The sequence below is a fragment of the Cotesia glomerata genome, linkage group LG1, assembly GCF_020080835.1.
Source record: "Cotesia glomerata isolate CgM1 linkage group LG1, MPM_Cglom_v2.3, whole genome shotgun sequence".
NCBI lineage: Eukaryota > Metazoa > Arthropoda > Insecta > Hymenoptera > Braconidae > Cotesia > Cotesia glomerata.
The window spans coordinates 29,520,500-29,546,170 of NC_058158.1; the positions used below are offsets into that span (position 1 = coordinate 29,520,500).

General features: G+C 29.9%; 1 protein-coding gene across 2 annotated transcripts in view; it reads left to right on the top strand.

The window, feature by feature from the left end:
• Positions 1–25,671, top strand: part of LOC123273775 — a 167,953-nt gene that overhangs the window by 111,685 nt on the left and 30,597 nt on the right. For both annotated transcript variants that reach the window (XM_044741252.1, XM_044741255.1), the window contains exon 3: positions 2,886–3,001. The gene's annotated coding sequence lies outside the window, so the exon portion shown is untranslated. The remainder of the gene's footprint in view (positions 1–2,885; positions 3,002–25,671) is intronic.

Below are 25,671 nucleotides of genomic sequence, written 5' to 3' on the forward strand. Positions count from 1 at the left end.
AATGTCACGATAAAATTGAAACATTTTTTTATGAATTTAAAAATTTTTTGGATTTTCAATCTGCGAAAAAAAAATAAAAATATTTAATTTTGGAAATTTCTAATGAAACTTTCGTAAATTTGACTTGATGAACGATAAAAAAAACTCGATAATTCCATTTTTACAAATAAAAAAAAAAATAATTACCAATTTCTCTTTGAGATAAAGAAATTTTTTAAGCATAATAAAATTTAACTTTATTTGAAATAATTTTCGTTTTATTCTTTTTCCAAAAATGATCATTATTAAAAAATCTGTTCTACAATGAAGAATTTGTTTTTAGTCCTGAACTGTTATATTTTTTTTTGTCCTTGGTATGATTTTAACACCTTTTTCTCCACGTATTTGTCCAACAATGTTTTGTATATGATATTATAATTATAATAATGTAACGATTAACGAGTTATTGAGATAACAGGGAAACAAAGACAAAACACGGAATATTTGAGAGGAGAGTTGTCGTGCCGTAAGTAAAAAACTGCAGATGAAACTGCACAAGCTCTCGGACATAAATAATTTATCCGGGAGCAGTAGCACGGGCTGCGATGTATTGCATTAAATATGAAATCCAATATAAACTTTTGTCTCTACTCGCTCTCTACTACTGATAAAGAAAGGGAGGGTGTATTGTGAGAAGAGGAGAGGAGTTAAGCTGTATGGTATGGTAGTACGCGACGCAACGCAACTACTACTCCGTCTACAGTCAGTACAGGGGAAGAAAGGGAGCAAAGAGTGAGTGGTAGTAGCGAGCTTGGGGTGGCTGCTGGCTGGTTGAGTTTAAGACGCCCAACTTTTCAACCAGTCTATATATATATATATACTTTTTAGTTGGCCAGCCCCCGGGATAGGAGCGCATATCGACGTTTAATCAGACACACTGCTCGCATACCAATGCACGCTCTTTTCACCCTCACGATTTTTCATACTTTTTTACTCCATTTTTATTTAGTTTTATGCTACCTAAACGTATACTACTTTTTTGATTTTTTCCGATAATGCGCGGTTTACGAAGTAATATACATATGACAGACTGATAAACTGCTAAACAACTACACCGTTTTTACAACTTTTTTATATGTTTATTGCGTTGTTTTAAGCTCCAACAACTTTTTCAATAAATATTGCACTTGATAAGTAAGTTCAAATTATATTATTCCTCTTTTTTTGAGAGTTTATTAAACTGAAAAAAAAAATTAACTTGATTCAAGAGAACAATAAACTAAGAAAATTATTTTGGAGAGTTTCATTGTCTTAAATCAGTAACATTTACTTAAATAAATAAAAGTTTCTCAGTTACAGAATTTTTTAACTTAAATTAAGACAATGAAATTCTTCAAAATGATTTTCTCCATGAATAATAAATTATCAAAAAAATTTTTTGTCTTTCTAAATACTTTTTTTGGTTTAAAGAATGTTTTTTTTTTCTGTGCATTACATTTATTCAACAAGTTTTTTGGATAGATAAGTGTTGTCAATTTAGGTTTCCTACATCCTTAATTTTGTGGACATAATTTAGAAAATTTTTTTTTTAAATTACTATAGTATAATTTTTCAATAAAAAAAAAATCAATAATCAACTCCAAAAACAAAATTAAAAAAAATTAACATTCGCACAGAACTGATATTTATTGATCAAAAACTGCTTATTCAAACAAATTAAAACATTGATGTTAAAGGTATTTAATTTCTGAAGTTGAATATTAAAAAAAAAGTATAGCGAAAATAATTTGATATTTTATTATTGTTTGTTGAAGCTGTATGAGTTCTACTAATGAAACGAATTGAATTGTTATCCGATGCAAAAATTTATTATTAAAAAAAAAATCGAAAAGTTTCAATTTCAATAACAGTTGAATAAAGTATTCGCAAAAAAAAAACAACTATTGGCCACTTAGTAGCGTTTACGTTGGTAATTATTTGTCAATATTGAATGCACTTGCATGTTACAGTTCAAACCTGTAATTCGTATGTACAGTATTTGAATAATTAAACGGCAAACCTGTGCACTAGATTATTATTACTATCTTGGTTCGTTACAGTTACAGAGGTTCATTAACCCTTATTTTTAAATCCTTAGCTCTCTTTCGTGATTGGTCCGTTAGTCTTCTTCTCGAGGGATTTAAATTAAAATAATTAAATTTGAATAGAACGGATTCAAATGAATGGTATTATGAGAAGCAATTATAATTTTTCGGAAAGGTATAAAGTACGGAAATAGAGAAGTTATTACTTAAGTATAAAGTGTTTTAGTAGTTTTTAAGTAGGTAAATTATTAACGTCGCGACGAAAGTTTATCCCGATATCAATTATGTAGTTAAAAACTATGAATAAGAGGTGATTTATATTATATATTGAATTAAATAATTGTTCGTAATTTCATAATAATCCGAATGTATACTGTGATACCTTTGATTATTGATACGATCAATTCATTTTTAAGCTCTGGTATTAAAAGACTTTGAAGATTTTCTTAAGATTTAATAATTTAATAAATGAAATAGTTATATGATATAAGTACTTCCAAGCCAAGGATCAAAAGTTTAAAACTTATAAATTAAGACATTTACAGTTTAATTTTCCAACCATTCAACAACTTTTTTAATGCACCTAAATTTTTCAATAAAATAATTTATTCCCAAACTTTTATTCTCCAAGTCTGACTATTTGTAGGAAATTTTTTTTTTTCTGTTAAGTTAAATTAAGTTTATGACTTTAGACTTTAAAATTTTAATGTAAATTTTCTAGAGTAATTTTATTTATAATGTAAATGTAAAATATAATAACAATAAACAATTTGTTTTCTATTCACCCATTAATTTATGATTTTTTTTCGTTTTTTTTTACAGAATGCAGAAACGTGGCCGAAGTCGTTCGGAAGTGGAGGTTGCGCAAATGCACCCCATAAGTACGGCTGGCTAATAGACACCAAGCCCATCCCCGACACCCCGCAGCCAGACACCAGGTAAGCTGTTATTTCCCTCATACAATCCACTATTTTCCTCTTATCTTCTCTGAGGCAAAATAAAACAAAGATAATGTCTACTAAAAATTGCTACTTATAATCTTTTTCTCATTCATACAATCTCCGGTACTTTTCTAAGTTTTTCTAAAATATTAATTTTGATTGATCTTAATTTAATAAAATGACTTTTAGATTCAAAACATCAAATTCAGACTTCAATAATACTGATACAATATTATTGCAAGTTTCAACGACTATTGGCCAGGGATTGAATAAATAAAATTGGGATACTTTTTTGCGCTTCTAACCTAGTTGGAGATACAAATGTCTGATTCGATAGCCTAAACCCGTGGACTACTTTTTCAGAAAAAAATGAATTTCAGTCCGAAATCGCGGTTATATCGGTTCTCAAACTTAAAGCGGCTTTAGTAGGCAGATAAAATAACTTGGGCTATACTACGCCCTGTGATATATTTTATAAAGCTCCTAGTCGGGTTTAATGTAGGAACGTGCGATTTAATAGTTCAAAGCTTCTTTTTATTTTGGGTTGAAAATATAAATCAACTGTCCTGAAATCGTTTATCTTTTTCAAGCAAATTCTTTGGTTGGATTATTTTTAAATTAGAAAATAAATTAATAGTTTAACAGAGTTGTAATTATTGCGTTAAATTTTTTTTTCATGTGAAAATTTTTTAGCAAAAAAAGATTATGATATTTCAGTAAAAATTTTTTAATATAATCATGAGCATGTGTTTAAAAAAGAATGCAATTTTTTTCTTATGCTTATGAACATATTAAAAGAAAATTATGAAGTATTTAAGAATTTTTTAAAAAATCTCTTTTATTCCACTAACATCATAAAATGAATTAATCATGTATGACTTTTCATAAAGGAAATAAATCACACAACGTTAAGCTGCAAAAAGATAATAATATATAAATGTAGTTTATACATTATTATTATTGTTAGCAATCCCTTATTATACAAAAAGCTTATCATTCAATGTTTGATAAAGTATGTTTTAAATTTTTAATGTCCACATAGATTGATATATTTTCAAATAAATAATATAAGTGCACATGTATGTCAATAATAACAGTAATCATTAGTCATTATCGGGAGAAAATATTTATATTGATATTGATAAATCAATATACTAGGTGTCAATTGATAGTCGGTGATTATCATAACTTAATAATAACTATTGACATTTTATTTATGTTCTATCTGACGTTACTTTTAAATAATAATAATTATTTTAAATTGAAATATTGATGATAATTTATTCAATTCTTACATAACGTAGCCATTCGACGATTTCACCGATTAAATCAGTTGTTGCATAATTAATAATTAATTATCAGTCGATTCATTCGAGAGTTAATTAGTTTCATATAATAATTTCGAGTGAGTAAATTTCAATAGAGCTTTAATTATCCATTAAATTAATACTTTATTTATACTAAAGTTGGACTAATTTTGGGCTTGGCATAATATGGTTACTGATTTGATTATCATCATCAGATATTAAAAATATGATGCAAATATCGAGTAACACATTACCCGGGAAAGTATGTAAAAGAACGAGCAAGGAGGCCAAGGGGAAGGTCTTTCGCCGCGAGAGAAAAGCACTCGGGCGTTGATATTAATTAGCCACTTGAAGTTAATTACTCGTGGCCACACGCGCGGGTTCCGCATAGTCCACCAGTCTCCGCAAGTACCTACTCTAACCAACTCTTTATATTCCTCTTGTATTTCTCCTCACTAAACTTTAAATGTAATAAAAGTAATAAATGAAAAATATTTTCCAATAATTTATTATATCTTTTTTCGTTCCCACACTATAAGTTTTATACCCGCTCTATCATCTCATCCATTTAATTAATTTTTTCCCTATTTTATTAGTTCAATTCACTAGATATTAAATTAAACTATATGAAATTTTTTACCTGTTACAATTCTAATACTTTTATCAACTATTTTATTTTCATTATGTAACTTTTCTTTTTTCCGACATTTATTGATAATCCCCTAAATAACTAGCTTATAATTCAATATGTTGAGTTGATTTTTCCGAGCAGAAAAACACGAATAATTATTATAATATTTTCATATTTTTATACCATCATATAATTCATTTTTTATTAAAGAAAATGAAAGTTTTTCTTAATCAACATTTTTATATTATCAAATTATTTTGTCAAACTAATAAAATATTATTTTAAAAATTATAAGTAACAAATATAATCGCTATAACATTGATTGCATTCATGATTTTATTGAAAAAAAAAAAAAAAAAAAAAGTAACAAATTCATGTAGGCCCATTTTTTTGTTTTTAAAGTAGAAAATTGGATAAGAAAAAAATTTTTTTATTTTAAGATTTAAAAATCTGCCGTGAAAAACAAACAAAATAAAAATAAACAATTGAAATTAAACATTTAATACTTTGATTTTATTTTTCAAAAGATAAAGTTGTAAATTTTTTGCCAAAATTTGAAATTTTTATATTGATTAAAATGTCATTGTTATAAAAAATGATCTACTATCAATATGTGAATACAAGCCAAATTTTAATTAACTTCTACTATATTAATCATCGGATAAAATTGATTATTAAAAAACTCTTGACAAATTAATCTACCAAATTGAACAAAAATTAGATGTAGAATAATGAACCAATTGTTCATCTTCTGCTGTAATTGACATTGAATTCCACGCTGTGTATCATAAACACACATTACGAATATACATATACATATACATTGTTCAGTTATGTTTAGTTGAATTGCAAGCAAAGTGATCGATCATTTACGTGGATGAATATTGCGAGACACAAATTACTCACGGTTCGTAGCTTCGTGTCAACTGTCGACTATTATATATATAACAATAATAATAATGCTTTTGTATAAGGGGTAGTAGGGAGAAGGTGTGCGTGTATATTATAGTGAATAATACTAGCAATAGGAACGAGCTAGGGATGAAGCGCATGAGGGACTAGCTAGTGTATGGTGTGGGTGGTTGTATGAGGGTGAAAGGGAGGACTGGAGAGTGAGTTTAGTCGGTTGAAAAGGCTGTTGGAGGGACAGAGACAGCGTATTATCCGGGCATGACCCTCGATGTGAAATCAATACCGGAATAGGGCGCACTCCGAGTTTGCTTTGTTTCATGAATCTTATAGGAACAGACCATACATATGCGATCGATTCATTGTCATTGTACATTGGCATATATGTTATTATCATTTCTCATTGTCTGATCGTTTATCGCGCTAACTTTATCCCTACCCATTTAATTATCCCATTTGCATTGAGTACATACGTTTAAGTATATGAATTTCTTGAATACTCGTAACATGCCAATATATATGAGTGAATATTACTATACTCATACATATGGGTGATTCTCTGTAAGGACGTCTTAAATCTGTACAAAATTGTCCGATCAAATTATTTTTGATTTTATTAGAAAAAAAATTATCAAGAGCTACAACACTATCAGCTTAATCATAATAAATAAACAGCCGAATTAATTTTTGGTTTTTCAATATTTGTGTATCTTTTGCCATATAACATGACAGATCTTTTAACATTTCGACATTCACATAGCGAATATTACTGTTTGAAATAGTATTTTCGCCACGTAAATAATAAATTCTAGTATTTAAGTGATAAATATTATGAGGTGATCATTTAAATCACGATTTTACTGTTTAAAATGATAATTTTTTTCAGTAGATCATTACTTATTATAAATCGACTAAAGTAAAAGCCCCAATTATTGACAGGGGTCTAAATATTGACACCCTAAATTATTTTTAAATATATTTAATTATCTGTAATAAGAATAACTATCATATAAATTTTAATTAATTAAAAAATTGAAAAAAAATTACTGTCAGTTCAAACCAGTTTACGAGCATCTATTTTCTTAACAACTTTGGTTAGAAAAGAATTTTATTCAAATGCCGAGTTTAAATTAATTTTTTCATCTAATTATAATGATCTTTATTTTTTTAATTAACAATATATGAAAAATTTATAAAATTAAATAATCGAAATTAATTGTATGCTTTATAATATTTCAATAATGGGTGTCAATAACTAGTTGATCATTTTTAAGTTGAATCTCATATTGACAGCCAGTAGACAGCGTTATATGACGCTTTTTTTTTACTTTGACCTAAAAAATTTACTTTAAGAGTTTGAACTATTCCGATTCAATGAATTATTTTTAAACTAATTTTTACATTTTTAATAGTAATTAATCACTTTTATGGAAATTATTATTAATAAACTTTAATAGTATTGATTACTTAATAATGAGTTTCGATAAATAAAAATAAGCAGATAATTTGACACATGCACAGTATAGGTGTCATTGATTGGGGCTTAGATAGGTCAATAATTATTAGATCAATCAGTTTTTTAATCTGTCAACAATTGGTGTATCCGGATAATCTATTTAATTATTTAAAATTAATTAGTAAATATCACTGATTATCATTTTGAAAAAAAGAAATTGATTAGTAAAAACATTACTTGAGACATTACCACAAATAAAATTCAACGATATTAACATTTTATTGCTTAAAAAAATGAAATCATAACTTTGTGTCTTATAGTGTCAATAATTGGGGCTTTTACCTTATTATTTATTACAGTTTACTTTTTTCCGTGTTAAAAAAAAATGAGTACTGTTTATTTGTGGTATTGAAATTACTATTACTTTTTCTAACTTTCTCTACTAATAAACTTTCGAGTTTGAAACAGTGTAATAAATTTATCATATGTGTGTTTATATTACCCTATGTCCATATACTTATTGCTACTAACATATAATATTTTAACCAAATTTTTGAACTTTAGTTTTTCATATTCAAAGTTAAAGTGAAAACTTTGAAAATTTTATTGAGAGCATGAAGTAGAAAAATTCTAAGTCCAAAATTGGGCTTAGTTAATGTTTTCAACTGTAAACTTACGAAATTCTATGTTCTATGAAATCGTAAAATTAACCTACTTATGCTTTTAGTACGCTGAAGTACTGCAAATAAGGTGTTCAAAGCGATCCTAGGTTTTGGAGGTTGAAAATATTATTCTAAAACACTAATTTTGGTCTCCATACCCTATTTTCAGTACATTGAGGGTCAAAATAATATTTTACATTCAGCGGTAGGCACAACATCAAAAGAAAGTAGGCTTTTGAGGCTCGAATTAGTATTTTAATTTTGGCTCGGGAGGGGACTGTTTTTTTTTATCAAATTGAGAAAAATCAAGCAAACTATTTCAATGCATTCAACTTTTCAAGTTCTCAATGAATGTTTACATTAATTAGAATAATATTAAGACTTATGGATCGAATTTTATAAATAAAAATAGCTGCTAAGGGACTGAGTTTTGAAGTGGCCCAGACACATATTTCTAGCACAAACAGTGCTTTGACACTAAATAAAATAGCGATGAAGCGTTAACAGCCTTATGGTTATTAACTCAAGGCTAGTTAGGTCCTTATAAACCTTACAGAACATAAAATAGTAAGCTGGATTTTTTTTTTTTCTAAGCTTTGAACTTCTGGCAGGGGACTGTTCTTAAAATGCCTGGGACACACTTTGGTTTGATGAATTTAATGAAACAAATTCATTTTCGGTACTTTTTATTGAAGAAGATTGTTAGTTAACTAATTAAGTTTATAAACATTATGGATAAAATGATAAATTATAGAAGAATAACTTAAAATTTAATCTTAAAGTTTCAATTTTAGGAATGGGACAGCACAGGGGACTGTTATTTCGGTGGTTTACGAATTTATAGCAAAAAAACCATAATTTATTTCATTTTAGTTTTCAATGCTCCAAATAGAAATGTTTATTTACTTTCGTAACAAATTTTTTTTAGTAACAAAATAACAATTTTTCCAATAAAAAAATGCCTGGGACAGCGAAAAACATCCTTACAGAGAATCACCCATATATATCACCCGTATATATATACGTGCATGTGTGCCATGTCAGGTCACTTTCACGCTTGTTAAATCGACGGATTTATCAACACGTCAATCACGATACAGCTATTTAATGGTTTGCAAATTATTAATTGCAATTATTTTATTTTATTACCAAATATTCAATTGTCATTCAATTATCAGCGAGTGAGTCTTTCGTTTTTTCATTTTTACTCTCGTTTTTGTTTTTATTTTTAAACTCTAAGTGTTCAAAAGTAACAAGTGTTTTATGTTGAAATAAATGTCATTAGATAAGTTCGAAAAGTGAAAACTTCTGAAGCAGAGCAGAGTGGCCTATTAGTTTACAAAAATGTTTCAAGTCCTAGTTTTTAAACTCGTTATTGTTCTAACAAGGTAAATTAAAGTAATTTGCATAAAAAAAATTTTTTGGCAATGAACTAATTTTTTTCTATTATTTTTAAGATATTTGGAACAAAAAAGGTCCTTATCTTCATTACCGTAGCTTTATGTTTTAGATTATTATAAATTTATTAAAATTTAAACTATAGCTGAAAAGTTAGATTATTCCGATTAAAAAATCTCTTTTTGCAAAAATTCAGGGAGTCAAAAAAATTCCCAAATTTTTCAGCGATTTTTCAGTGAAAAATAGTTGCATAAAAAATCTAAAAAAAAAAAAACATTTTAAAGTTCTAAAATTTTTTTCGTCTACATAACTAGAAGAATATTTTGAAAATAGTTTCGTTTTATGATTAAAAATTAAGAGAATCTTTCATTTTTCTATTTTTCAACTTTTACTCTCATTTTAAAATTTTGAACATTGAAAAGTAATAGATGTTTAACGTTCGAATAAATGTAAATATATAAATAAGAAAAGTAAAATCTTAGTACAGCTGTAGTCATGAAAGTAAACACATGTTATCGATTTTTATAATATAATATAATATTATATATCATACGAAAGAATTCTTTTTCTCTCGATGTAGTAGTTCAAAGCGAAACCCGCTTCTTGTATTATATATATGTATATATTATATTGTAAGTACTGACACATTTTCTATAAATGTCTTTAGTACTATTTAAACTTAACACGTGTTTCTTTTGCGATAAACTATCACAAACTTTTTTATCTTTTTGTCAAATCGCCGTACTTTAGGGTAAACTTTTTCCACACATTCAAATATTATTCCACTAAATTTTTATTTATTTATAAAGCATAAAATATACTAATTTATTGAACCGAACTTGGACTTGTAGTTTAATATCGACTCTAATTTGCAGTTTAGAGTATCAGACAAATAATATAACACGTATAGAGAATACGGAATTCCGAGTAGAAGGTGGAAGACAAGAGGCGCGGAAATTCATTCTCAGGACATTTATTACGAGTGTGTTTTCTCTTGACAGTCAGCATACATATACATATTACGCAACGTGCATAATAGTATTTTCATAAATGGACCACACGTATTAACATCGGAGCTTTCAAATCTCCGTTTCGAATTTCAAATTTGAATTTTACTATTTTTGCCCTTAAAATCGATTCAAAATTTTGCTATTTTTATTTTTGGTTAAAGTAAAAATGTTTTTCACCAGATATTTATTTCAAAATTAAATCGGATATTAATGATGTGTGATTAAGAAAAATTATTCAGTAGCAAATGTTCACATGGTTGTCTGGCAAAATGGCCGAATACCGAGTAAAGCTGAGAGAGAACGAGCTTGCGATACTCGGAACGTAATTAAGCCGGGGCAAATTGTGTCGTTTCCACATGCTGTAGGGTCGAGAGTAGTGTATGGTAGAGTATACATATAACACAGAGAACATGGGGAGCCAGCACAGGACCAGGATAGATGTACAAGTCTGTAATGCGATGAAATGGGATCGAGGAGCGAGATAGAAAGAGAAGGAGGAAATTCAGTGTAGTAGTTCGCTCTCTATCGAATAGAACCTCGTTGTAACTCTCCGGGATATGCTACAGTCACCTAATTACGCGATGATTTAATAATAAGTCGTCATGTGTGTTTCTACCAACCCCAATATAGCCAATCGAAGTTTAAACGCATGTTTGTAATAATTTGATACAATTAATTTTAACAGATTTGGTCGAAGATTGATTCATTTTATGTTTGAATAAATTAAATTAAATAAAAATTAGTAAAGGCTTTTGCATTTAAAAATGGGCTGGATTAATATAACACAGTCAAAGCTTTTTTGAATTTTCATGCTCCATTTTATTAGAGCTAGAATTTTATTTTTCATGGAAATAACCCGGTTGTTAAATTCCGTAATATTAATGCATTTTACAGAGAAATGTTTGCTCAATAAATGTTTGTATAGCCGCTCGTATTTAATTTGGTTGTAAATTTTGGTCTTGATGTTATTCATACGTTTTAATGTTGAAGCGTTATTAAAGAATTTTTTTTGTTCTGTCAATATTGCTGACGTCGTATGATATAAATTGAAAATAAATATATTTATTTTTGAAAGCGCTCTTAAATATATTTTTATTAGAACTAACCTTTACTTTAAATAATTTTGAGTGGTGAAAAATAGACTATAAAGAGGCACATATTATAGCTCTGAGTTAAATGAGATTTCAGTTGAAACATTTTGAAACTATAAACCAGGTACTTTACTTGGGAAATATAAATTCTTACCCAAGAATTTTTTTTATGATGGAAATTTGACGTTAAGGATAAGTTGATAAATCAGACGTATTTATGATATAATATAGCTAATTAACCTTGAAGAAGTTACTGAAATTAATGGTAATAAATTAGAAACACATTAAGAAACTATAAAGATAAAGAATATGAAAGTAACCAACCTGTTAATAAACAGTTCAAAAATAACCTGTCTTTTTATATGGATGAAAGTAAATTACAATGTAGTAGTTAGGAAATATAAAATGATATCAGATTGAAAAGTCAGTGTTGGAGTACTTGTGTATTTTTATACCTTGAAAAAGACTTTATAAAAGTTGAGGCGTAGTGAGTTTGAGGTGAATAACCTGAAGGTCGTTTTAAAACCAAAGTCGTTTAATTGAACTTGAAAATTTTTTTAATTTTTATCAAATTCATGATTAGTTTTTAAAGATAAAGTAACATTGAAGCTTTGGTATTTGATAAAAATAAAAATTTAACTATCAGATGACATAATGATTCATTACATTTCCAAATTTTTTCCAAATATCCGGGAATAAAAATTTTTAAATCTTAATAAAAATTTTTAATGTTGAAAATTCGTGAGAAACAATTTTCTGATATGGCCAATTTTAATATCAGAATATTTATTTATTTATTTATTTATCTGGTAAAGAATTCTATCGAGGTGTAAAGACACCTGTTTATAGAACCAGTACAAAAATACCAATTTTACAATATATATAATTTTTACAAAATTTTTGTCGATAATACAATGCAAAGAGATAATAAGTACAAAAGTAATAAATTTATATAGAAAGAAATACAAAATTATAGATAATTATCATAAAAAGGAATATCCAATCAAATACTCGCATTTTCCATTACATTTTTCAAGCATGTTAACCATTAAGGTTTCTTATCCAGTAACTTAACTTTTTTTTTAACAATTTTTTACTACAGACTATAGTTTTCATATCAGCAGGGAGTTTGTTATAATATTTAATTGCTACATAATAAGCATTCTGAGTACTAATAGTTTTGTTTATTTTTGGTAGAACTAACAACTTAGATCTTGTATTTGTACATTTTTCATAGAATAGTTTTTACATTCTTGATAGTAGTAAGTTAATGCATTTATTATAAATGAGTTTCTAATTGTCAAGGGGATATTGTTGTAATTATTTTTACATAGCTTTTTAATTATTTTATGTTGAAGAGATGTGACAGGTTTAATTGAATTGTTATAGGCTCCTCCCCGTGCAACAATGCCATAGTTTATATACAATTATTAAATTAAATAAAAATAATCTTAAATATTTAAGTATTTTTTGGATAACTCCTAATTCTATTTAATTTTCACTTCAGCAAGGAAAACGAATGGAAGACATATTCAAATTTCTTGAGTAAAAAAAATAATACAAAAGGCATAGCAAGGAGTTTGTTAATAGCCGTGGTTAGTTGTAGGATTTATCGCGACGAGTTAGTCGCTCACACTCTCGAGCGTGGCATCGACCTAACATAACTTCATCGCCTAGTCGACTTCTCGCACCTAAAGAGACTTCCTTGAATACCTTAACTCGGTTGAGTTTACTCGAAAATAACCACCGCATACGGTGGCTTTGAATATGCTTTCTATACCATACAATCTATATATGTATATAACTATATCAATATGTGGATATATAGTACTTTCACTGCATACACACGTACATTACTCTACATACTTGCTCACAGAGGAGTAAAGTGAGTCCATAAACACATACACCCACACATATCTATATAGACGTGGAGAACATATTTACAACGGATACGATAAGCACGCGCGGTCATATCGAGTGCACCATGCAGACTGCTGCGAAATTTAATATCCCATACCTCTGGGGGACATTTAAGCTAAAGCTAAAGAGCAAAAGAGAAAACAACAATGCGCAACTGAATAAGTATTACATATTTCTATATACACATCGTTACGATGAAACAATGCAATTTTAAACTCCCTTGAGCGTTTTATGAAATAAATATTTACATTTTCGTTCTTTCTATTCATATGAAACTTCATATAAAACATATATAAAATATCAATGCATGTCTATGAAAATTATCTCTCCAATTTTCACCGAACTGAAAATAAAAATACGAAGAAATATTTGCTGCTGTTATCGTGTTGTTTGCTCGCTAAATTATCTTTAAGTTCCGATGACGCGTACTTAATCAGATAATGGCATTTAAGTTTATTTGTAATCCAATAAATGTATTATTATTATTATAATTATTATTATTTCAGTATGTACGACATAATATATATTTGGGATGGTTTAGTGATTTGTAGTTTGTTCTAATGGTGGAAATTCTCTTGGTAATATTTGTGCTTATGTAATTGTGATAATTAAGAGGGACAGAGAGAGCAATGATGATAACAATAATGAGGATATTAATCAGAAATAATATTAGCATGTTTAATGAAAATAATTTTAAACAATTAGTCGTGTAAATGTTTACATGGATGTTCAATGTGGATTTGAATGTTAACTATCGCACTCGTGAATAATTAAAGTCATGAGTTTTAAAAGGATTTAAATATTCATTAAATGAAAATACAAATATATGAGTTCGAATCGTCATTCATGAGGAGCGGGACTATTTACTATTTTATTTTGTTTATCTGCACAGACTCCTTGGAAACGGTTTTTTTATTATCTAATTTTTGATTGCAATTTTAAAATCGTCTTCATTTTTCTGAAGAAATTCTAGAATGTGTTCCTTTGAGTTTGAATCTTCATTTATCAGGGAACAAAAATATTTACTATTTATTAACTGGAAAAATGATTTTTGAACAGAGAAAAAACTTTTCTTCATTGAAAAAAGAAAATTTTTAAAAGACAATAATTAAAAAAATTCAAATTTATTTAATAATTTAATTTATTATAAAATTTTCAAATTGAATAAAATAAAAAACTTAAAACTAGTTGCTGGATTGAAAGTTAACTTTTCCTTTCAATATCAAATTCACCGTCTTTAAAACTAGAAAAAATTTTTCAATGTTTCGCTTAAATGTGAAAAAAAGTTTATTTAAAATTCAATATATTATTTTTGCCATCGCTCCTCGCTCGTAATTTTCCTCTCATTCGCACTCACATTCTCCACCTGTCGACTATTCATTTAAGCTATCTCTCTTTCTCTTTTGGTGGCTCCCGCTTCGGGTAACGTGGCACTTTATCAAACCAGCCACCAAGTTCGTGAAGCCGCTTTATTCATAATTAACCGGCGCTCGCTCGAGCTCATTCTACTCATCTTACACACACGTGTAAATTGGATGGGTAAACGTCGACTGCAGCAGTGCACAAAATCTCATAGACCGCGCATCATCCTCCTTATCGTCGTAGTTTCGCTATACTAACTAAAATATACAGTAGGAACTGTACTCTGTCCTCATATTCAATATCTCGTTGTCATCATTATATCATCCTAAAGTTACTTTTACCACATTTAACTAAGACACTGTAAATATTGTCTCTTCCAAGAATCATTCTTCCGAATTTTGTAATCTCTCAAAGTTCCTTTAATTTGATATTTAACTGCTGTAATTCTATAATTATATTAACTCAATATTAATATTTGATTTACAACTCTGTTTACTCTGCAATTTTCAAGTGATTAATTATCTTATGATATAATACCAATCATTACTATAACATGAATATTTCGAATTTTTTTAAATTTCCGAAAATAAAAAAAAAATATTTCAATAGGCGGGCAATAGCCTAGTCGGCTCGGTGCCCTCTTTTCGAAAGAGTGGGACCCGGGTTCGATCCCGGCACGCACCACTATTTTTCAGTGATTATAAATAAAAATATGTGCGTTACGTTGCCAGCCTCTGAAAGTGGCAGAGATAGCCGGGCGGCACACGTCTGACTTGGGTGATCACCCATTTAAGCAACAACTTGAATGGGTGACCACTCTAGTCGGCGTTGGTTAGCGCGAGGGATCTCTGCACACTAGGAGAGGGGTCTAATGCTCCAGTGGTCGATAAAGAAGAGTTTCTTATCAATCACTGTAGACTTAGCCCAGCTCCGACTGTACTATCATGGATTTTCTCTGTTTCCCCATGGATTTTCTCTGTTTCCCCATGGATTTTCTCTGTTTCCCCATGGTTCTGTTCCAACAGCCTGAGAGGTGAGGTTCAGGGTGAATACGGTACAGAAAGCACAAGTCGGTCCACAGCCGCAAAAATTAAAGTAAAAATAAAGTGTCGGGTGGGACTTGCTGAGGTCAATATGAGAAATAGAAAAAGCGTAGAGCTAGGAGAAAAAGAGGAATCAGCCTTGTAAAAAAACCGAGAGGTATACAAGTAAAGCATAATAATAATAATAAAAATATTTCATCGTCAAAAATTATTTTTACAAGTTTGAAATTCAAATTCCGGCTCAATTATTGAAGATACAAAAAAATTATATGAGATATTTTTTTGTAGCAAATTGAATGCTCTAAAAAATAATTCTTATAGCGAAATACTACACTCAAATTTTTTATCAATAATTCAATTTTTTAAAAACCATTTTTACAATATAAAAATAATTCAAAATTTATTTTCTCTTATCGCTGCTGATTCTTACTCACTAAATATTCTTTAATCAAAAACAGCTCTTATGTTCAATTTTTAAAACAAAATTTTTTTGACACAAAAAATTTTTCATTCAACCCCAAAAATGCACTAATATAAATTTATTGAAAAAAAAAAAAAAAAATTTATTTATCCTCAAAAAATTCCGCGTCAAAAAACATTTAAATACAAAGTATGTATTACAATAGATATTTCATTCACGAAAGGACTATACTATTATCGTGAGAAGCTTTTCTTCTTTTGATGGTTTATAGTCGATTTCCTTACCCTCTTGTAATGCAATTGTTATCCGTGTGCGCTGGCTTCCGAGTTCAATTCTCCTTGGAAATTTCTCTCACTCGAGTTTCCTCTTGAATCGTGAAAATGTCATTGTAGTAGTAATAGCAGTAATAGTAGAAATCGTAGCTGAAGTAGAAGTGAAGAAGTCGAGTACCAGCAGTATTAGTTGTCGTCCTTCGTCCTCTTCTTCACTTGGTGACTCATTGTATACACGCCGGGAGAGCAAGAGTTGTCGTGGGAGAATTTTAATTACGTCTACTGCTAGAGGCACGTTCGCGCTTCGACCGATCGACCGCGTTAATGTCCCAGTCTTTGTACGTATGTGTCCGTGACACAACATCTATTTGCCACTGATGGTGCTTTGCTGCAAATTTATACTTTACCAGTATGCCACATATTACCATTGTTATTATTTTCAAAATTATTATTATTATTATAACTGTAATCAAGCCACCATTCTCTATGAATTTATTGCACGACAATCGCTGGATTATTCAATGCTAAGCTCATACTCATCAGTATTCTATCCACGCGTACGAGCTTTTTTTTAACTGCCCACTCTTTTGTTAAATAAATATCACGGAAAAAAATTAAAGAAAATTTTATTGTTGACGTTAATTGAATTTATTTTTTTTTGTTTTAAAAATTTTTTTACTAAAATCAGATAAAATATTTCTTTGTTTTTCTTTTTTTTTTTTTATTCAATTGAAAATATACTTCATATTTATCCGTGCAAAAAATTTTGTCTCATGATAAATTTGATTCTTAAATTCATATGTTAAGACAAATATTTTTTTACAATAAAATTTATCATTAAAATGTTTCAATTTTGCACGAAAAAAAAAAAAAAAAAACAGAAAGTTTAACTTTGTAGTATTTTGTTGCAAAGTAAATTTACTTGCAAAACAATTTCATACATTATCATAAGAAAATTAAAATATATTTGTGATAAGTCCAAAACTAAAATTTATTAGCTTTATAATGGAAGACACAGCGATAAGGTTTAATAATGAGTGAGAGTTTATTAACTGTTGATTACAATAGTATGAATAATATAAAATGATTGAGAATAAGTAATGAAAATTATGGGTCACAATGTTATTACTAGAGAGGGATCCTTGGGACTGACTGTATTAGCAGTGGTCCTCTAGCTTGGGTCCGATAGGGTCATAAACCCTTTCCACAATGCTATGTACAGTATGACCTGTGACTGTCACTGTGGGGGTGGATGCCAGTATCGTTGCTATTCCAACAAAATTTATAAAAAGTTTAATTTTTTTTTTTATTTAGAAATAAATGCACAGTAAAAATTTTGCGTCAAAAAACTCAGTGTTAAAAATTTTTTTGTTAAATATTTAACATTTTTATGTGTAAATTTATCACTTATTCTGTTGAATCAACACAAAAAAGTGTTAAATATTTAATACAAAATTTTTTGATGCAAAATTTTTTACTGTGTGCCATTAAAATAAAAAAATAATTTTTTCCTCAGAGTAGAATATTTAAAATGACGTTGATTAAACCTCTAGTAAACTTGTAGAGTATTCTGACAAGCCAATGGGGAGTTACAGATGAATCTCATGGGCATAACACACCCATACTCTCGCTAATAAACTAAACTTAGATCCTCCGTGTACTTAGCCGTGATATTGGGCCAGTGAAATTAGTTTTGCCTTCTTCAACCTCAACTGCGCTCCCTATCTACACTACACTATCCTATCTATTTTTCTCCTCTTTTTTGTCTCACATCCCCAGTTCCCCTGATACAATAATCCTCTTCTTAGTCCGGTCTTATATTGAGCCGGCGAAACTTGCTGAGAAACTTTTAGTCTAAGTTAGAACTGTCGTCCAGACGATTTTCATCAATTCTTCTTCTTTAAATATTTTTCATTCTGCATTTTACTATTCTAAAATACTTACCCTAACTTTACTACTAACCCGGCATATTACAATAATTTAACTCAATTAGTTTATTTCTGTTTTCTGCAGATGATAGATAATAAATAACTTCATTAATTATTATCCTCTCTGTTATCAAGGTATATTTCCATACTTCACAAACACAAACAGTGATATTAAATTTATACGACGGATTGATAGTATATATAGCATGTAATTGAGGTAAACAAGATGATTGACTCAACGTTGTTTGCGATGCATCAGATAGTTTTAGTATAACTTTCCGAGATTTATCTCTACATGTTTGCTTGTACTTGTCCGTGTATTTATAAACATATATATACATATACATATGTATTAATGTATAGAGAGAGTAAAAATGTATACAAGAGGGATGTACAGTACATATGTGCAGACTAGTTAGTAAATTAACCCTTCCCTGAGGCCAATCAGCCAATTTGATTTTACGATCGCCTCGACTCAATTCAACTATAACAATCGTTGCTTGTATGATATTGTTTATTGTTTATAATTAGGCATGAAATATTCCAAATAATTTAAAGATCTAAAAAAAAAAAAAAAAAAGGAATGAATTAATAGATTTAACTACAAACGCACAACCTTCTCAATTAAAGCAGAAAAAGAGCAGAGTAAAAAGGATCGTCTTTATTAGCAAAAATAATATTTATATCATAAAACGACAAAGATAACAATAAATGGAGTACAAGTGTAATTGGATTAGTTTTAAAAAGAAAAAGTAGCTCTTCCGTGAGGAACGTTGATTAAAGGAAAATAAAGCGGGACGCAGACAAGAGAAAAGATTGTTAGGAAAGAAGTTTAGTTGCGTTAAAAAATATAAAACGTAAAGGAAGAATTGAAATAAAAATTTCATATTTATGCATTTTATATATATATTTTGCTCTGAAACTATTTTATCAAATATCACGATCTTTTCTCAGACATTTGTTCTTGCAATTAATTAAGGTTAATTTTTTATACGTATAAAAACTGACTGAAGGAGTCAAAAGTGACTATTTAATTCTTTGTGATCTTAAAGCAGTTAACGGGGCAGAGAGAATAGTTTCATTTCTAATTATAATTACTATGTTAGATGTTTTCGAGGATTTTTCAGTGACGAGTCATTTGACGGCCTTATTTTTTATTTAAGCAATTATAAATGGTGAGACTATGTTAACATAGTAATTATTTACTTTTGTGCTGGTGTCTCGATGAATAACCAATTATTTTATGGTTAAGTCATAGTTCGAAAAAAATTTACTTGATTTAAAAAAAAAACTTTAAAACTAAGAAAATCATTTTGAAGGCTTTTGAATTAGCTAGAAAAGTATTTGAACTATAAGAAATTATTCTTGGTTTGAGTAAATTTCATTTGATTTAAGAATTTTTCGTGTTGATTAAATAAAAAGGGAATTTTTAAAATAATTTCATTGGTTCAAAAAATTTCTCTTGAATAAAGTTAATTTTTTTTTTCAATGTAATGCTTAATCAGTCACAATGTAACATAGTAATAATAACCAGAAAAATATCAATAAATCGTATTTAAGATAGTATCATTTACGATAAAAAAAAAAAGTTGGTTTCTCCGTGGATTCTTTATAGTAATTCACCGTATTATCCAGCTATATAATTACGGTTCTTAATAGTTTCAATATTAGAATCAATTAAAAATGTATAATGTCTATAGATAAATTATAATCCAGTAATCTGAAATCAATGGATCGTATTCGGTCAGTCGTATCTTCCTATCGTGTGTGTACATATACACATGCATGCACATATGAATCCATATAGATATAGATATAGTTGGATAGAACGGGTAGTGGCCAGATTGCGAGATATCAGGTTATCCACGATCTCGAATATCTCCATGGTGGTAGGTTTATCGTACCGGCACTAGTAGTAATAATAATAATAGTAGTAGTAGTGGCGATAGTGGTAGTAGCAGTGGTGAATCCAGTATACCGCAAATACAAGCAAACCGGCTTTCCACAATTGAGGCTCACTGGCACAGACATCACCAGAAGTACTAGTAGTTGATCTAGTAGTATATGCAGTTGGAGCAGTAATACGAGCACCAGTGCAGCTCATAGTACCGTGCACAGATTGGATACGATTACATTGTTCTCTAATTTACTAGCTATTTCCACACTCATTAGAAACCTAGAGACACTTTGAGTCATTGAGGCTTTAAACAAAGAATCAATTTACTGCTTCCGACTTCATTTAAGTAACTAAATCTTAAATAACTATTTTTCGCGCTGTTGCTCATTTATTTTTATTAAAATCACCTGAGCCAGTAATCGTAGTCGCAAGGGCATGCATATATTTATGATGGCACCTTACATTAACCGAACGGATGTTAAATCTGAGACGAGAACAAGAGAATGATTCCCACGAGTCTCTCTCGAGACATCTCAGTTCAGTTGTGTGACGCACTGACTAAGAGAGAACAGCGAGTGAGCGAGTAATTACGTTACGCGGCAAATTAATTAGCCATGCGACAACCGGTCGGTTACCGATGTGTCCCCTAAGGTGGTGGCATTGGCGGTGATGGTGGCTTGCGGTCCACTGCTTCCAACGATCGATTATACTTGTCACTGTCACATCCTTATACCCGTCTATTGATGACCGAACCCGGATGTATAATATGTAATAGATGATATACAAACACAAACATAAGCGCCCATCATATTCACTTATTTATTTTTATAAGAAACTATGAACAAGTATTTCATTTTCGCGTTAAATAATTTTTATTGCCTTTTTATTTACTACAAAGGGATTTTTTCGAGTCAGCTCACGTTTTAAACGCCACTTGAGTGTCATCGAACTGTCGTTATCGTTTCCATATGGATGTCTAACGGGTTTCCGAGGAGAATGTACTGAGTATATTACTCAGGAGGACGACTAATGTTACGATGACGGGGACGAGAAACCTTGGCCGAAAGAGAAAATAGAGGACAGGTTGTTGAGGTAAAAAGAGATGAAGCTGTTGTATTATTATATGTTGCTCCGAGCGACAGACGTCGGTTCTTATTCGTTCACTGTGTTACATTGGTTCACTGGAAAGATGTTTGGGTGTGATGGAGAAAGTTTGATGGATTCGAACTTTAGATTTGCGTTTCTTTAGATGAATTCATTTTGGATAAACGGAATCAGTCGAGTAAATACAGAAATTTGAGTTGGTAACTTTGTATTGTTTTCAGTGATTGAGTTTATGTTTGATGATTGAGCTTTTTTATGCAATATTTGGACAAATAAATGTTGAAAAATCCGAATATCAACTAAACTGGGTGCTTTTTTAACTTCCCGCTAAGAAAATTGAGAATTTTCAAAAATCGGGAAGTTATTGGTTTTACCCCGTTTTTCGAAAATCGAGTTCTCATCATATCTCGACGTTTTGAGGTCCTAGGAAGCTTCCCCGAATGTTTCCGCGATGATGTCCGTATGTATGTATGTATGTATGTATGTATGTATGTATGTATGTATGTATGTATGTATGTATGTATGTGTGTGTGTGTGTGTATGTGTGTGTGTGAGGCTTCAAAAACTGCGTCGAATGCTGCCAACCGCGTGGAAATTGGTTCATTCATTCAAAAGTTATTGTGGTTTGAAAATTCAAAAAGTTGTGTTTTATTAAACTGCTATTAGAGTTTTGAACTCGTAGAGCTCAAAATGATACAATAATCATATTTTTGAGCTCGACGAGCTCAAAAACGTAATGTGTAATTTTGAGCGCTTCAAGTACAAAATGAGCGGGAAGTTGCAGGGATGGCCTTTTGGGTCAACCGTCGTCCTAATTTTTTTTCTTTGAATGTTGCTTTTTGAAAACAGCTCACTCTTTTAACTTTAAAAACGCCTTTTTCAGGTACAGTTTTAATATACTAACGCTGCCACCTGTCAGAATTCAATCAAATTACAATTTATAGATGAAATGAGTAATAAAAAAATTTTAAAAATTACGTTAAAATGAAACGATATCTTTTTTCTATTAAGTAAAATAAAATTAAATAATTATAATAATGGATTGTAAGATTAGTGTAGTGATATAAAAGTAAATGGGTTTTATCGATAAGTCATTTTTGCTGATAGGACCGCGCGACTTTAGCGTTTCTATCGCAGACAGGCTCCTATCTCATGGAATATGCATGACATGCCGATGCTCCCGGTCCCTGATCTAATTATACAGAGCGTCGCGCGAACCGCAAGCACGACCGCTTGAGGTAGGTACTTACTTCAATACTGGCTCGGCATTCTTCATCACCCTTACACATTCTCTATCTTCTCTGTTTCGATTTCCATCTCTATCTTTTTCACTCTCGTTCCCAGATATTCTCGTTTCTCCGAAACGTGCCCGAAAAAATAAATCTAAGTAATGTGGAGAGACAATAAATTTGTGTAGACTTGTTCTCATTACTTCTAAGTAGAGGATTTAAACATTGATGCATTGACTTTAGAGTAAGTGGGTAAGTAGTAACTCCCTTATTTTCATGGAAAAGGAAGTATGTGGGAAATTTACATGAGATCTATGTTATTTCATCGAGTGTGAATTTGAATAGAAGGTTTTATCTTTAAAATTTATTTAAAGAACTTTTAAACTCACTTATCTTCTTCAAAAATATAAGTTGTTATTGCAAGTACATTTGTACTCCTCATTTCTTCTACCCACAAAAAATTTTTTTGAATGATTAATATGTTTATGCATGGTCATGTCAGAGAATTTGATATGATCTAATGTATTCATATTAAATGTTTGATATATCTTCATATGAAAATTGGTCAGATCAGGCTATACTATGGGCATATGTGGCTTGGTATGTTCTGAAATGATTTTTTATGCCCATATATGGCTTGATATGTCCATATATAACTTTTTGATAAAAAATAGTGTTAAAAACTCTGACAGAAGGCGCATGGTCGCTGAATTGTCTCCTTACTGGAGATTTAAGCTTGAGATATTAAGTAATAAAACAAAAATTAGTTTTTTATTCTTCTAAGCAGATTATTTGACATTGATTTTCAGTTTAGTCAACTACAAGATCAATTTTTGTTTTCATACGACGTGTTAATGGACGTAAAAATTTCTGTAGAAAACAAAAAGAAAAAATTTTCAATTTTCTTAGCAGGAAGTTAAAAACAATTTTTTCATTCGAATATGGACTCTGTTATGCAATAGTATGTTAAGTACATAGGATTTCCATAGCATTTAACACATGAATGCATAACAGTGTCCATATATAGTCTGACTAGCTGACCCGGTGAACTTTGTATCACCTACAGTATATTTTGTTACACCTTTCGATCAGCGATTATCAATCTTTAAACTCTAATCTACTTCGATAAAGAATAAATACTGGCCGTATGAAGTACAGTTAGAATTTTGTCAAGCTATTAAATGAATCTCTCTTCTTCTTATAGCCTGAAAATCAAGATCCCAAAAAATCAACACTGAATTTATGAAATTTTTTTTTGTCCATATATACAGAATATAGACGATTAACAATTTTAGATCTGTCGATTTCCTTAGCTGAACTTACGGGTTTTTCAAAAATTTTATTCTTTTGAAAACATTCCTGAATGATAGCGAACAAAACAAAAAAAATAATTTTGAAAATTGGTCCAGTCGTTTTTGAGTTTTAGCGAGACTAACGCACAGCTATTCATTTTTTTTTCATTTTTTTAGCTGAACTATCAGGTTTTTCAAAAATTTTTATATTTCTAAACTATCCCTGAACTATAGCGAACGAAACAAAAAAAAAATTTTGAAAATCGGTTCAGCCGTTTTTGAGTTTTAGCGAGACTAACTTACAGAAATTTATATATATATATATATAATCATATATGACCAGATCAAGCGATGTATGATCACACCAGAAAATTTTTTCATTAATATTGATTGTCGCTAAAGATTATCGAAAGATGGCGGTAATGTACCTGTACCGACATAAATCAAAAGATCGCGTTACCTGAGGTGATAAAAGCGGATAATTGAATACTAAACTTAAATAAATCGCACATCTGTAACTTCTACAAACTTTCCAATTATTATTAACAGCGAAATATTTCTTTCGTTTCCGTCAGTTCCTCACATTCAATTAGTAGCAGTCGCGAATCTATAACATCTCGCTTGTTATATACATCTCCTTAGCTCTGCGATCTACATAGTTACATAGTTAAATAGTTACACGGATCTATATCAATTCCCGTCGTTATCCCTTTCTTCCTCATTCGCTCTCCCGAGCTTACCTTATCTCTTGGTTGTTTGTGAGTCAGTTATCGCCGTCGATTCGAATTATCCGAGGTCGGGAGTTAAACTTCTACTTGACTGGTAGTTCTGCCAGCATCTCGTAGCTCCGAGAGTTCGTGTTCGTGGCTTGATGTCTGCTTCTGCTTTTCTAGCTTCTCTTGGTAGTGCTAGTTCCCCAGCTCCTGAGACTAAGTACAGTTGAGACGCGACTGGATCTAAACCGAGTAGTTGAAAGTGAAGCGAGCACGATCCTTAAGATAATTTAACTTGGTCTCTGCTTTGCTTTAATATTATCGATCATATTTTCTATCCCACATCCGGTTATTAAAATTTTTTTCGTCCAGACACTTAACTCAGAGAATCTCAAGAGATCCAAAGAGTTTTTCAGCCCATTAATGGTTTTGCCTTAAATTTTCTTGTTCATTTTATTTTAAATTATAGTTCAATTAATTTAATTCAAACCTATCGTAAATTTTTGTCTTTAATGCGATAAAACGACCGTTTAACTTTTTAAAACATGTTTATAGAGACATTTTATGAATAAAGTGTCAATCACCTTGTAAACCGGTAAGAGATAAATTTATCGTACTTAAATGTGATTCATTATTTCAGAATATTAATAACTTTACACAGCGAAGTCAATATTCATCACCAGTTTTTTATTTCTGTATCGTATTTCAAGCGATTTTATTAACAATTTTAAATACACTCAGCTAGTACTAAATTGACCGACTTTCCACAGAGTTTAATTGATAAAATAAAAAATTATCCCGCCGTTTATTAACACCGTGAATTAATTCGAAAAGAAAAAAAGAATATAGGCTTAAAAACTATAATCAATACCAATATAAATTAACCTTCTCATTTTCTTGGTGTTGTATCAGCGTAACACGAAATTTCACTTTTATAATAACACACACACACACACACACACACACACACACACACACACACACACACACACACACACACACATATACACACACTTTCCGAC